Raw genomic sequence first — 12,434 nt, forward strand, 5'->3', positions numbered from 1 at the left:
CATGACTGCTGGGAAGAATGCTAGGAACTAACTGGCTCTCTGTTCTCCCTGATTACCTCTGAGCTGAGCCAAACAGGATAAACAAAACAATGGATCCTCAGATGGGCTGTAAGAAATCTTCTGAGGTCGCCTTTGAAGTTAGTGAAGTAGGCATCACTTGGATGGTATGTCTACTTGCTATTTTAACTTATTTAGAGGCAAGTAACAGAAAATCTCACCACAGAGGCTTGAACAAGTAGCAGCTTAATTGATAATTTCTCTTTGGTTTGATGTTTTAGAGCTTCAAAGTCCTTCTTGAAGGTAAGAAGTAGCCCTCAGAGAGCACTAGAATGTTATCCCTGGTTCTCAGGACATAGGACCTTTTTATCAGCTATAGAGAGGTTGGAAAGCAGCTGTCAGAAAAGTCTCTGTGGATTATGTGCAAGGCAATGATGCTGATTTTACTTTCTGTAACACACTGGTAGTTGCCTCAGTGCCAGAACCTGCTAGTTATCTATCCAATATCCTATGTTCCTCTTTCCTTCCTTCTGCAATTCTTTAGGAGTGGCAATATGTCTAGTGATAAATCATGCCTAGCTTAAGCCAATCATGACAACACTGTTTCCTGCTTTCTCAGACCCACAGATAAGGATGGTCTCATTATGACCAATGAGGTATAAGGATAAGTTTGCTAGGGAACTTTTGGGAAAATATTTGTATTTGTAATGAAATGGACAAGCATGGCTGGCGCTAAATCCTGCCTTAAATGTAAAGATAATACTTAGTGATATAGTAATCATTTTGTGATCATCAGGCTCCAAGCAGGAGGGAAGTTCCAAGAAAAAGACTAAGATGCTAGCTAGCTTCCCCACCCCCACAAACTTCTGCTTCTGGCTCAGATGGAATAACAGGGATCAGGTTTGCCCTTCTACCTGAAATGAACATAAAAGAGGACAAAAGATATGAAATGACAGATTTCAAGACACTGGGACATCAGCAAATGAAAAAGAGTGGTATATAAGAGACTGGGGAAAAAAATGTGAGCCCTATGATTGCCCCAGATTCCTGCCTTGACAAGAGTTTCTAGGCTGTGGAACAGGGAGCAGGAATCCAGGCAAAGCCCAGTAGACTTCCTGAATTGAAATGATAGAGGAAGAATCTGAGGAATGGCAGCTAGGTTTGCAGGACAGGGTACCAGAGAAGAGAGAGCTATACAAAGAGAGAAATCCAGAGATCTGCAGAGGGTTCTCCTTGAGTTTCAGCCAAATACTGATCAACACACGCATGTAAGAAAATTACCTAAGTCTGGGCAGAAAAACTAAATGGATTATGGTATGTTGCCTGACCACAGGGAAGTAAATTAGAAATTAATATCAGAAAGATCTGCGGAAAATCCCTAAATATTTGGAAATTAAACATGTCTCTAAATAACTATTATCAAATAACTCAAAAGGAAAATGAGAAAGTAGTTTGAATTGAAGAAAAAAAAACATCAAATTTTATGGGATGCCACTAAAACAGTACTTAGGGGGAAAGTCATATCACTAAGTATCTATATTAGCAAAGAAGAAAGATTTTAAAATAAATGATCTCAAATCAGTGTTCTAAGCTTCCATCTCAAACAAAACAAAACAAAACAAAAACCTAGAAAAAGAGCCAGTGAGACCCCAAATAAGCAGCAGAAAGGAAATAATAAACATAAGAGCAGAAATCAATTAAACAGAACACAGAAAAAAGAGATCAATGAAACCAAAAGCCAGTCCTCGGGGCAGATCAATATATGTAACTGAAAAATGTTAATAGGAAAAAAAGAAAGAAGACAAAAGTTACCAATGTCAGGAATAATAAAAGTAATATCACCACAGATTCTACAGATATTAAAAGGATAAAAGTGGAATATTATGAATAATTTTATGGAGTAAGCTTGATATCTTAGATGAAATGGAAAAATTCTTTGAAAGACCCACAGAAAAGCTCACTCAAAAAGAAATAGAGGGCTTCCCTGGTGGCGCAGTGGTTGAGAGTCTGCCTACCGATGCAGGGGACATGGGTTTGTGCCCTGGTCCGGGAGGATCCCACATGTTGAGGAGCGGCTGGGCCCGTGAGCCATGGCTGTTGAGCCTGCATGTCTGGAGCCTGTGCTCCACAATGGGAGAGGCCACAACAGTGAGAGGCCCGCGTACAAAGAAAAGAAAAGAAATAGAAAGGCTTCCCTGGTGGCGCAGTAGTTAAGAACCTGCCTACCAATGCAGTGGACACGGGTTCGAGCCCTGGTCCGGGAAGATCCCACATGCTGTGGAGCAACTAAGCCCGTGTGCCACAACTACTGAGCCTGTGCTCTAGAGCCCACGAGCCACACCTACTGAAGCCTGCATGCATAAAGCTCATGCTCTGCAACAAGAGAAGCCACCGCAATGAGAAGCCCGTGCACCACCACAAAGGGTAGCCCCTGCTTGCTGCAACTAAAGCCCGCACGCAGCAACAGAGACCCAAGTCAGCCAAAAATAAGTAAATAAATTTATTTTAAAAAAAGAGAAATAGATAACCTGAATAGCTCTATATCAAGAAATTGAATTTATAGTTAAACATGGTCCACATGGCATTGCTCATAAATTCTACCATTTAAGGAATATTAATCCTAGATAATGTTACTATAACTCTAAGAAAACTAATCCTACAGAAACTCTTCCCCCAAAATTGAAGATGAGGAAAATACTTCCTAACTCCGTTTATGAGGCCATATTACCCTGAGACTAAAACCAGATAAAGACATTACAAGAAAAGAAAACTAAAGTCTAATATCCCCGCTGAATATAGATGCAAAAATTCTAAACAGACATTAGAAATGCAAGATTAGTTTAACATTTGAAAAATCTGTCAATGTAATTCACCATATAAACAAACAAAAAACCAAACAACTTTATATCATCATCTCAATAAATGAAGAAAACATTTAACAAAATTCAGCATCCATTCCTGATATAAACTCTCAGCAAACTAGGAATAGAAGGAATTTTCCTTAACTTGATAAAAGACATTTACAAAAATGTACAGCTAACATCATACTTGATGAAAGACTCAATGCTTTCTTCCTAAGATCAGGAACAGGACAAAGAAGACAACTCTCAACACTTCTATTCAACATTGCCCTTGAGGGCAGTGCAATCAGGCAAAAACAAACAAATCAAACAGAAAAGAAATGAAAAGCATCCCGATTGGAAAGAAAGAAATAAAACTCTCTATTTACATACAACATGATCTGTAGAAAACCCAGTGTAATCTACAAAAAAGCTTCTAAAATGAGTAAGTGAGTTTGGCAAGGTTGCAAGATACATGCACACCCTATAAAAGTCAGCTGTATTTCTATATACTAGCAATGGACAACCAGATATTGAAAATTTAAAAAATAATACCAATTACAATAGCATAAAATTTACAAAATACTTAAAGATTAATCTAACAAAAATGTTCAACATCTGTACACTGCAAACATTATTGAAAGAAAATTTAAGACACAAATAAATGGATGGATCAACTGTGTTTATGGGTCTGTTACAATGCCATTCCTCCCCAATCTGTGGATTTCATGAATCTCAACCAAAATCCAGGAAGCTTTTTTGTAGAAATTGACAAACTGATTCTAAAATTCATATTGTACTGCAAAGGACCAAAACTAGCCAACTGTCTTTGAAAAAAAATTGTTGGAATTAAATTACCTGATTTCAAGACATTACAAAGCTATAATAATCAAGACAGGGTGATACTGGACTTCCCTGGTGGTCCAGTGGTTAACACTCTGTGCTTCCACTGCAGGGGGTGTGCGTTCGATCCCTGATTGGGGAACTAAGATCCCACATGCTGTACAGTGTGGCCAAAAAAAATCAATAAATTATAAAAAGACAGCATGATACTGACACAGATAAAGACATGAATGAAATTGGATAGAGATACCAGAAATAAGTCCACACATATATTGACAACTTATTTTTCACAAAATTGCAAAATCAGTTCACTATAGAAGGATAATCTTTTCAACAAATAATGCAGACTCCTAGGCATATACCTGGAGAAAACCATAATTCCAGAAGATACATGCACCCCAATGTTCATTGCAGCGCTATATACAATAACCCAGACATGAAAGAAACCTAAATGTCTATCAACAGAGGAATGGATAAAAAAGATGTGGTACATATATACAATGGAATATTACTCAGCCATAAAAAGGAACAAAATTGTGCCATTTGCAGAGACGTGGATGGATCTAGAGACAGTCATACAAAGTGAAGCAAGTCAGAAAGAGCAAAACAAATATTGTATATTAACACGTATATGTGGAATCTAGAAAAATAGTACAGACGAACCTATTTGCAAAGCAGAAATAGAGACGCAGATGTAGAACAAACATATGGACACCAAGGGGGAAAAGAGGGGGTGGGATAAATTGGGAGATTGGGATTGACATATATACACTACTATGTATAAAATAGATAACTAATGAGAACCTACTGTATAGCACAGGGCAAAAAAAAAGTAAAAGAAAGTACAATCTGGTTGTAGGACATGTATTAAGTTAACCTTAAAAATGCATTCCAAAAAATATGCATTCCAATATACAGTAGGTACAGACAAATACTGTTTGATTCCACTTATATGAGGTACATAGAATAGTCAAATTCATAGAGTCAGAAAGTACATTGGTAGATGCCGGGGGCCCGGTGGTAGAAGGAGGTGGGGAGGGGGAATAGGGAGTTAGTGTTTAATGGGGGCAGAGTTTCAGTTTAGGAAGGTGAGAAATTCAGGAGATGGACGATGGTGAGAGTTGCACAACAATGTGAATGTACTTAGTGCCACTGAACTGCACAGTTAAATATGGTTAAAATAGTATGTTTTATATTATGTGACTTCTACCACAGTAAAAAACATTAAACAAATTATGCTGTAATAATTGAATATCCATATACAAAATGAAAAAAAAAAGTGGAGTCTGAGCCATACCTCATACTATATACAAAATTAATTAACTCAAAATAGATCATAGATCTAAATGTAAAATCTAAAGCTACATTAAAAAAAAAAAACTTCTAGAAGAAAGTGTAGAAAATCTTTGTGACTTTGGGTTACACAAAGATTTCTAGATACGACACTAAAAGCACAATTCATAAAAGAAATAATTTATAAATTGAATCTTATCAAAATAAAAAATGTCTGCTTTTTGAACAACACAGTCAAGAGAATGAATAGGTAAGCCACATACTGGGAGAAGATATGTGCAAATCACATATCTGATAAAAAAACTTGTTTCCAGAATAGAGAAAGAACTTTCGAAACTTGATAAAAAGAAAACAAAAATCCAATAAAGAAATGGGCAACATTTTGGACAGACACTTCACCAAGAAAATACACGGAAATAGACACATAAAGAGAACACTGTTAGGGAAATGCAAATTAAAACCACAGTGTGATACCACTATACAGCTATTAGGAAGGCTAAGATTTAAAAAAAAAAAAAATGACCATACCGAGTGTTGGCTTAAAGGATGAAGAACTGGAACTCTCATACTGTGCTGGTGAGAAGGTAAACTGGTGGAGCCATGTTGGAAACAGCTTGGCAACTTCCTTAAAAAAAAAAAAAAAAATTTAAACATTTACTTACCATATGATCCAGCCATTCTATTTCTAGGTATTTACCCAAGAGAAAGAGAAATATATGTCCACACAGAGACTTTTACACAAAGATTCAGAGCAACTTTATTTGTAAGAGTCAAAAACTGGCACCACACCAAATGCCCTTCAGTAAGTACATGGATAAACAATCTGTGATGCCTCCATACGATGGAATGCTACTCAGAAATGAAAGGAATGAACTATTGATATAATGCTACAACATGGATGGATCTCAAAATAATTATGCGGAGTGAAAGAAGTCAGATGAAAAGAGTACATACTGTTGATTCTATTTATATAAAATTCTAGAAAATACAAACTAATCTATATGGACAGAAAGCAGATTAATGGTTGCCTGAGGAGAGTGGGGAGAGACAGGAAGGAAGGATTACACAGGGGAAGGAGGAAACTTTTGAGGGTGATGGACATGTTCACTATCTTGAGAGTTGTGATGGTTTCATGGATGTATACAAATGTCAAAATTCATCATATTGTACACTTAAATTATGTGGACTCTAGGTCAATTATACCTCTAGAAAGCTGGGGGAAAAAAAAGATGCTATCCCTGATGTTGATAAGCTATTTGGTCAATGGTCGCTTATCTCCAAATCATTGATTATGAAAAAAATCTAAATAATTAACCCCAAATAAGTAATTTTTCCTGTATTTGAAGCTGGAAGTAAAATTTACTACTATATCTACCCAACACCTTGGCTTACATAATAAAAATCACAGCATATTAAAGCTTGAAGGATTTTGGGGATTAGCCATTAATTAGCCAACAACCAGCCCCCTTTTTTTTCGGCTAAAGGAATTAGAAACCCAGAAACATAGAGGGACTTGCTCAGATCTGTTAGGAGATCCATGACAAAAACCACAGTATTCTGAGTCCCAAATTGAGGCTCTTTCCAGGATGCCATACTGTGGTCTGCCGTTTCAATTTTTTACTTTCTAAATTTTCTTTCCTTAAAACCACAAAGAGGGAAAAAACAAGAGTGGAATTTAATGCTTACAAGTGGAATTACCTAAAGGAACGGTTGTATGTTTTATAAATGAGGCAACAGAGCCTTGTGGAACAGGAGAGAAAGGTGATATTTTCTCCTAGAGTCACAGAGCAAACATTAATTAAACACTGGTCTCTTGAAGCAAGTAAAGGAAAATGACATCACTTGCCCCAACAGTAATTCTCAAGTGCAGACTCACTTCCAGGAGTCAGCGTCTGCCTCGGCTAACTGCCCCTCTGAGCTCGCCTGGCTGGAATAGCATCAGACATTTCAGTCCTGGGGTTTCCAAGGGTACTCACATGTTAAAAGTGAAGTGTAAAAATTCAGTCATTTTGTGTTAGTTGACATTTTTTAAATGGCATGGCTTTTTTTTTTTTTGTAACTTAAAACTAAATTTGTTTTAGATTAGGCTTACTCATGAAGAGTGGAAAGTTTATTTTATTCCTTAGATGTTCCCATCTTTGAGCAAAGGCCAAACAATGAAAATTCTAACTGAGGTAGAAGAGGAACATGAGTATTTCACCAAATCTTGGGCGACTGAGAACCTTCCTGGCTCCACGTGCTATTAATATCCTATGTCTCAAACAAAAGTTAGGAAGCTTAGCCTAACTATCTGTGTGGTTGACTTTATTTCTCTAGAGCATAGCACCAATGCCCATATTGCATAGAACTTCCCAGTGGAGGGAGGATGATTTCTACTCACTATTCTTCCTTTACCAGAAAAGTGACTTGAAATCTGGGCTCACAGGAGATGTTGGGGAGGCATAGTGACTTGGGGAAAAGTTATTTGAATGATTAAATTTCGAAAAGTATAAATGAACTCTGAGGAAGGATGAAAGGAATTGCAATCACTCAGCCTCCATGACCAGTTCAGAGGATATTGAATCTCCACCTGGTATTATTTCCCAGGCTTCCTGTCCAACTCCTCCTAGAACTGCTCATGACATTAATTACACCGTATAGTGGACACTGATATTCGCCCACTTGACATCCATTCCAGTTTCTTCCTCATAAATAGAATCGCCGTTCTGTTAAGGCATGGCAATGTGCCCAGCAAAATTACTCTTCACATTCCCTTGCAGCAAAGGGTACCCATGTGACCCTCATTTGACTAACAAGACCTGAGCTGGGAGTTTCTGGGAAAGCTTTTTTCCCTATCCTCCACACCTGCTTTTATGACACATGGACAGGAAGGCTGGAGGCACAGCCGCTACCTGGAGATACAGGTAACAAGCAGAAGGGAGACATATCAGGTAGCCAACTGCCTTCCTGAAATTCTGCTAAGATGTTTCTCAGGCATCTCAATCTCAACGTGCCCAAAGGGGAACTCGGGATCTTTCCATTTTGACCTTTAGGATTTCCTATTTTGGTAAATGGCATCACCACTCCTGTTATGATTGTCAAAAACCTGGATGTTATCCTTGACTCACTCCCCTCAAGCCCAAGTCCCCACAATTCTACCAACCAAACATTTTCTTTTTTTTTTTTTTTGCGGGATCCTAGTTCCCCAACCAAAGATTGAACCTGGGCCCCCCGGCAATGAAAGCGCCAAGTCCTAACCACTGGACGGCCAGGGAATTCCCCCAACCAAACATTTTCTAACGGGGTCCTTGCTTTCAATTGTTTTTCTCATTGTGACAAAGTACACATAAAATTTACCATTTTAACCATTTTAAAGTGTAAGTTCAGTGACATTTAGCACATTCACAGAGTTGTGCAAGCATCATCCTTATCTGGTTCTAGAAAGTTTCCATCACCCCCATCCCTAAAGAAACCGCAGGCTCATTAGGCAACAATTCTTATTCTCCCCAACCCTTGGCTCCTGGCAACCACTTATCTATGGTCTCTATGAATTTGTCTATTCTGAATATTTCATATAAATGAAATCATACAATATATGGCTTTTTGTATGTGGCTTCTTTCACTCAGCTTAATGTTTTCAAGGTCCATCCATGTTGCAGCATGTATCAGTACTGTATTCCTTTTCATGGCCAGATAAATTCAAGTGTGTACATATACCACATTTTGGTTGACCATTCATCAGTTGAAGGACATTTGGATTGTTTCTACCTTTGGCTACTGTGAATAGTGCTGCTATGAACACTTATGTACAAGTGTTATAACACCTGTTTTCAACTTGGGGCGGCATATATTCCTAAGAGTGGAATTGCTGGCTCATGTGGTAATCTATGTTTAACTTACTGAGGAACTGCCAAAATTTTTTTAATAGTGGCTGTATAATTTTACATTCCCACCAGAAACTCGAGGGTTCCAATTTCTCCACATCCTCATCACACATGTTATTTTCTGTTTTGTTTTAATTATAGCCATCCTAATGATTGTGAAGTGTTATCTCACTTTAGTTTCGATTTATATTTTCCTAGTGACTAATGACATTGAGCATCTTTTCAAGTGCTTGTTGGCCATTTGTATACCTTCTTGGGGAAATGTCTATTCAAGCCATTTGCCCAATTTTTCATTGGCTTGTTTGGTTTCTTGTTGATGAGCTGTGAGAGTCCTTTATATATTCTGGATACTGGGCCCTTACCAGATATATGACTTTTGAGTATTTTCTCCTTTCTGTGAGTTGTCTCTTCACTCTCTTGGCAGCTTCCTTTGATGGACAAAAGTTGTTAATTTTGATGAAGACCAATTGATCTATGTTTTCCTTTTGTCCCTTGTGCTTTTTGTGTCTTTCATCCACTCTTGAGTCCTTTAACCCATGCCCAGAGAAGAATAATATTTTAAATGCTTAAATCTGATTTTCACTCCCCTGCTTAAACCTTCAATAATTTCCCATTGCACTTAGGATAAAGTCCAAAATCCTCTCCATGGGCTACAAGGTTCTGCATCATTGGGTCCCTGTCTTTCTCTTTAATCTCATTTTTCCACATTTTTCCTCACTTTCTTTGCCTTCTGTTTCTCAAGTATGACAGGCCCTCTTTAGTCCCAGGACTTTCTTACATGCTAACGTTCCTGCCTGGAGCAGGTATCCTCATCCCTTCTGTATAGCTAATTTTGCTAATTCCAATTCATCCTTCAGGTTCAATGTCACCTCCTCAGGAAAGCCTTCCTTAACCCCTTGGCCCCAAACTTGTTCCAGCCTGTGAGAGGTGGAGTTTTGCAAGCCGGTTGTTAAACAGCCATGATTAGAAAGGGAATTACGTAAACACAATTAAATAACTTATATTAAAAACAAATGTAATACACACTTGGAACTCATTACATCCTAATTTCTTTTTACATTTACTATTATCTATATGCTCTTGAGGAAATTCTCTACATGGAAATAGAATGTAGTGGTCTGCTATTGTTCATCCTCTCCCAACTTTTCCTTGATGACAGGGATAGCTTGACTCTCATGGTGGGAGTATTTGAGCAAAGGCTACAGATCAGGTTTTATTTTTGGAGTGCCGGTGTTGTTAACATTTACCAGCACACTGTCACCAGTCAAATCTGAGGTTCTGTGATCCAATTTCACGTTATGTAGAGGCTTAAGATAAATTATACATTGTGAACTCTGAGCAGGAGAACCGTTATCATACTCCGTGCTAGTACTCCTAAATCCCAGGGGCCACACAGCTCACATTCTACACTCCTGTGAAGGTAATTGATTGGAAGTGATTACCATAATTATGTACTCTGATTTTTAAAAAAAGACTCTGGAAAATTTCTGGTTTAACTTTGTAGATTCCACACTTGGTTTTATCTCCACTGTCTTCTGAAATCCCACTAAAATAATAGTAAAGGAGGAAAAAAAGCCATAAATGAGAGCCATAAATCTCTTGATTGCCATTCAAGAGAATGGAAATGGAGATAACTGAGACAAGATAAATCAAAAGAAAAAAGTTTGGGGGAGCTGGAGTATGTTAACTGACTTATCAGACCAAAGAAAACAGAAACCAAAACCGGCAGTGGGGGAAGCCAGCAAGAAAGAAGTTCATTTGCTCAGAACCCTGAAAAGCCTTAGGAATCTGAAAGCAGGGGTGAAGAATAGGGCTGAAACTGGAAGATTGATTGAATACACAGGACCAGTGAGGCTCCTAGATTCCCTTCCCCACCCAGCACAGCCAGATGACTGGCCTCTCTGCAACTTGGCAGGAAACTCAAGATTGACTCCTGAAACTGAATCAGAGAGGACCTGGCTTAGGGGACCCAAGTAGGGCTGAGACACCATATTGAAATTGGGTGAAGGTCTGCAGATGAAATGGGAGAGATCCCAGCCTCCTTCTCCTGCTTCACTCTTAGAACACCAGCAGCCAGACACATATAATCCATGCAAGAGATTAGAGGTTTCTAATCCAGAGACTCTGACCAGCCCAAGATGGATACTGACAAGTGTATGATAGGGTAGGGCCTTGCTTGATCTCTCAGCCGTGGCTCTCAAACTTGGCTGCACACTGGAATCACTTGGAACCTTTAATATATACAGATACCTAGGTTCCACTTCCAGAGGTCTAATGTAATTGGTCAGAAGTACAGCCCAGGATCAGAGCTTTTTTACGTTCCCCCAGGGGACTTTAATGCTCAGCCAAGACACAAACACCAATGAAACCTATGGGTCAATAGCTTCTTCTAAGTGCTTCATTTCTGATCGTTTCACAAACCAAGTTTTAGGTTTGATTTTCTCTATTCTTTGCCCATTTCCTATTTATTTCATCGATTTCTCATCTTATTTCCTTTCTTCTGCTTATTTTGGGTTTAACTTGCCCTTCTTTTTCTAGTTTCTTAAGTGGAAATGTAGAGCACTGATTTTAGACCTTTCTTTTTCCTCAAAGAAGCATTTAATGCTATAAATTTCCCTTAAAGCACTGCTATAGCTGTGTCCCACGAATGTTGATATATGGGTTTTCATTTTCATTCTGTTCAAAATATTTCCAATTTCTCTTGTGATTTCTTCTTTGACTTCTTATTTAGAAATATGCTGCTTAATTTTCAACTATTTGGGTTTTTTTTCCAGGTACCTTTCTGCTACTGATTTTAAATTTAATTCTATTGAGCAGAGAATATGCTTTGTGGCATTTTGATCCTTTTAAATCCATTGAGACTTGTCTTATGGCCCACAATATGTTCTACTTTGGTGAATATTCTATGTTCATTTGAAAAGAATGTGTACTCTGTTGTCGGGTGGAACATTCCATAAATGTCAATTAGGTTAAATCAGTTGAGAGTATTATAAAATTGTTTATACGCTGACTCATTTTCTGTCAACTTCAACTATTCATTATTGAGAAAGTATTAAAATCTTCAACAAAAATTTTAACTTTGTCTACTTCTCCTTGAAGTTCCAAAAGTCTTTGTTTCATGTATTTTGAAGCTATGTTATTGTGTGCCTACATGCTTGGAATTGTTATGTCTTCTTGACAAACTGTTCCCTTTATCATTATGAAATATATATTTTTGTCCTTAATATTCTTTGTTCAAAAGATATTATTTTATCTGAATATACTCCAATACAGCCCCCCACAGCTTTCTTATGATTAGTAATTGCATGGCCTAACTTTTTCCATGATTTTACTTTTAAAAAAGAATTAATTAATTAATTAATTTTGGCTGTGTTTGGTCTTCGTTGCTGCGTGTGGGCTTTCTCTAGTTGCGGTGAGCAGGGGCTGCTCTTTGTTGTGGTGCGCAGGCTTCTCATTGCAGTGACTTCTCTTGTTGCGGAGCATGGGCTCTAGGCACATGGGCTTCAGTAGTTGTGGCACACGAGCTCAGAAGTTGTGGCTCATGGACTCCAGAGCGCAGTCTCAGTAGTTGCGGTGCATGGGCTTAGTTGCTCCATGG

The 12,434-nt window shown here is 38.1% G+C and overlaps 1 protein-coding gene across 3 annotated transcripts in view; it reads right to left on the bottom strand.

The window, feature by feature from the left end:
- Positions 1-12,434, bottom strand: part of GCNT4 (glucosaminyl (N-acetyl) transferase 4) — a 128,193-nt gene that overhangs the window by 66,003 nt on the left and 49,756 nt on the right. For all 3 annotated transcript variants that reach the window (XR_010840168.1, XR_010840169.1, XR_010840170.1), the window contains exon 5: positions 5,502-5,598. The gene's annotated coding sequence lies outside the window, so the exon portion shown is untranslated. The remainder of the gene's footprint in view (positions 1-5,501; positions 5,599-12,434) is intronic.

The sequence above is a fragment of the Kogia breviceps genome, chromosome 4 (assembly GCF_026419965.1).
Source record: "Kogia breviceps isolate mKogBre1 chromosome 4, mKogBre1 haplotype 1, whole genome shotgun sequence".
In the NCBI taxonomy this organism is placed as follows: domain Eukaryota; kingdom Metazoa; phylum Chordata; class Mammalia; order Artiodactyla; family Physeteridae; genus Kogia; species Kogia breviceps.